Below are 3,431 nucleotides of genomic sequence, written 5' to 3'. Positions count from 1 at the left end.
CACTTTCGCATGTATTGCCTACAATAGGCAACTTCGGAAAATACCATAATACTCTTTGTTTGTGCCCCCAAATTTTGGGTAAGCATTGTTTCCAGTTTCTCTTGGGACTTACAACGGTCCCAAGAGAAAACAAAAAAAAAATGCGTATGCAAAATTTGGGGAAACAAACTAAGAGTATTATGGTATTTTCCAAAGTCGCCCATGCTTTTGTTCTGAACAAGTTCTAACTAATCAAAAACAGACCTGTATACAGATTAATGGCACATAAGCAATTAAAATGCCTGAAAAAGGTTCAACAGTAAAGTTCAATAATTTTCATAAACAACTATCAGTACCATTTGTAATTTATGCAGATTTTGAAGCTATAACACAGAAAATACATGGTTACCCAGGTAAAAAAGGCTGGTGGGATCCCAGGTGGGATCCCGCCAATCCCACCTAGGATCCAAGTTTTGACCTATAGGTAGGTAAGATACCAAGTGAGATCCCGCCAACCTCACCTGTGATGTCACTGATTTATGACCCAGACAGGATCCTATTTACTCCTTCCTGGGAGTCTTCATTCTTTTAATAACAAAAAATCCCAGTTCCAGCCTTGGAACACGTCTTAAACTATAAAGTGGGGTGGTGGAAAATATCACATGGAGTCCTCTCATGTAGCTTCCTTACCAACAATTTCTCCCCATCAAAAAGGCTCCCACATTTTTTAGCTACCAATCAACCAGAATACTATACTATACTATCATTATACTATACTATCATTATACATAGAAAATATAAAAATACTTTTATTAACAGTATAGATTTTATAGTAAATCATCATAAAAAAGAACGTGAGCAAAAGTATAGTATGTTTTAAATTATGTTGCTCTTATTTAGATTTCTTCACTTATCCATTTGCCCCAGTGATTTTCTTTCGCTAAAAAATTGAACAAGAAACTTACGGTTTCATGGAAATTGGTTGACCAGAATTTTTAAGAGATAAATTTCAAGAAGAGACTTAATCCCGTATGAATAGCAAATATAAGTTGGAGTACGGGTCCCGTACGAATAGCCACTGCCAAGTAATTAAATAAACGTCTTTGAATAATACAAGCATGTATGTATATGAAAAAAAATAGTAATAATGCTAAATGACTGCTTCTTTCAAAGTCGCTGAACAGCTGGTCCACATATCAGACTATATAGACCTATGAATATTATGAATCGAAGCTGAAAAAAAAAACAAACCTACGCAATTGTCATAGCTGGGGAATTCAGTTTAACTCTCAATAAGTCATTATAAATTAACTGGAAACTTATTCTTTTAACTTGTAGGATAGACAATGCATGCATATCAAAAACTTCGCTATTTCTTGTTCTATTTAATTTAACATTGCAAGTCTTGACAAGTCTGTCACAGCCTACTAGCGCCAGAACATAAAATTTTCAGAGTATTCCATTGACGATTTGCAACAAGAAGCAGAGTTTTTCCTGCATTAAACAAAAAAGAATCAATCAAAAGCATGTCTGTGCATTAAGACGTATCTTTCCGTTTGAAGGTTTAGTCTATTAAGCTTACGCAAAGTTATTAGAAAACCAAAGTATAAAGCTAATGTTAACGAAGAAGAACATACCTTTCCGAAAAAATCCAGCTGAGTTGCTGACTTGGAAACATGCTTTATGTGAAGAATTTCGCAACTGATCACTTTTTCTCGAAAATACGGTGGGTATTAGCGAAAGACAGCCTTTCTCTCAGAAAGTAACTAAAATATTCTGTTTGCAACGCTTTTGCTTGTGAATTTGAACTGTTCAACGGAACTTCATTTTACAATAGGCCATTTCCGAGTTCTTGCCTGCCTCATCTTCAAAGCGAGTCTAAGTGCAAATTCTTTGTTACGAAAATTAGTAGAACTAATTATCATTACAAAAACTTCGCACTTAGACTCGCTTTGAAGAGGAGGCAGACGTGAACTCGGAACTGGCCTATTTTCTATTGGTTGAAAAGCCGCACACGACATCGTAAATGAAATCACACATGTGCTTAAATTGAGGGGAAGCCAGGGAAACAACAAACATGGCCGATAATCTTGCGATGGAGAAAAGTGCACTCGTTTGAAGCGCTTGTTGTCAGCATTGATTAGAATATTCCAGCGCATTTGAAGCGTTAGAAGCAAGAGAAACACTTAACATTGTTCTTTCAAGTTATAAAAACTTTGAGGATTTAAGGAAATGCTCGATTTCACTACATGAATCAAAGTTGCTACTGTGAATACGTGTTATGGACGTTGTTCATGTTGGACAAGCTCAGGTACGGAAGGCTGATTGAACCAAAGACAACTTGAGCAAACAAACCAAGAGGATGCCAGTTGTTTGCTAGTTGAACGAACGGTATAAAAAGAAAACACAAAAAGCATACAAGCAGGAAACTGTTTGCATGTTCAATTACTTTCAATGTTCAGTGAACGTTACAACCGGTACAACGAGGTCATGCAGGAAGGTTACAGTTAGAAACAAGAAATTCATAAAGTGTTAGTTACATATGTCGTATATGTTAGCAAAGTAAGTTTTCTGATACAGTAACAAAATTAAGTCTGTTTTGTCCTCAATGAAGATCTGTTGAGAGAATGGTTTAATTCTCAGGATTTAGCTCTCCACACTTACCACAATCTTGGTAAGATACATAACCCACATATTTAGATGAGACAGTTGATGAAATACATAAATTTTTAAAGCATATTCTAGCAAACTATCCAGACTAATGATATTTGCAAAGATGCACATGTGGATCGGTTACTTGATAGATTTTAATCAAGCCAAATAATGAAGAATGTAAAATGTATTAGGGGTTTCAAAATGTTTTGAAGTAGGCGCCAACTCTGGAAAAACAGGCGGCTGTAACAATCGAGATTGTTTGTCACGAGCTAATTGTTATGACCAGCGTAGCCGGCGACATACAGTCGAGTAGCCGACAGAACTCTGGCCGCCGGCTTGTATTGAAACCCCTGTGTATTTACTAATAATTAATGCAGTTATTGACTGGGAGATCTTGTTGGACCCGAGGTGGGAGGCGAGATCCCACCTCGGATCAGGAGTAAGAGGCCGGATCGCAGGTTAGACACTGAGTGGTGGATGCCAGGTGAAAGGCGGGATCCCACCTTGGATCCCGAGTGGAAGGCGGGATCCCAGGTTGAACCCTGGGCGGGACAGGCGAGATCCCACCAATGGTGGCGGGATCTCGGCAATCCCACCTGGGATCCGTTATATCAGAGGTTGATCTAGAGTATCAAATAAAACTACATGATCTCCATAATGGTTATCCCCTAGGTCCAGAAAAGGTTAAAGTCACCAAAGATATGTTGTCTGAGTATTCTAAAAAAAATATTGCAAAATATAACATCAACTGGTTTGGTACATAAACTGATACCAACCTTAAAAAACAAAGAAAATTA

Source organism: Montipora capricornis, chromosome 13 (assembly GCF_036669925.1).
Source record: "Montipora capricornis isolate CH-2021 chromosome 13, ASM3666992v2, whole genome shotgun sequence".
NCBI classification, from domain to species: Eukaryota; Metazoa; Cnidaria; class Anthozoa; order Scleractinia; family Acroporidae; genus Montipora; species Montipora capricornis.
The sequence above is the reverse complement of the archived record's forward strand: the minus strand, read 5'-3'. Positions refer to the sequence as shown.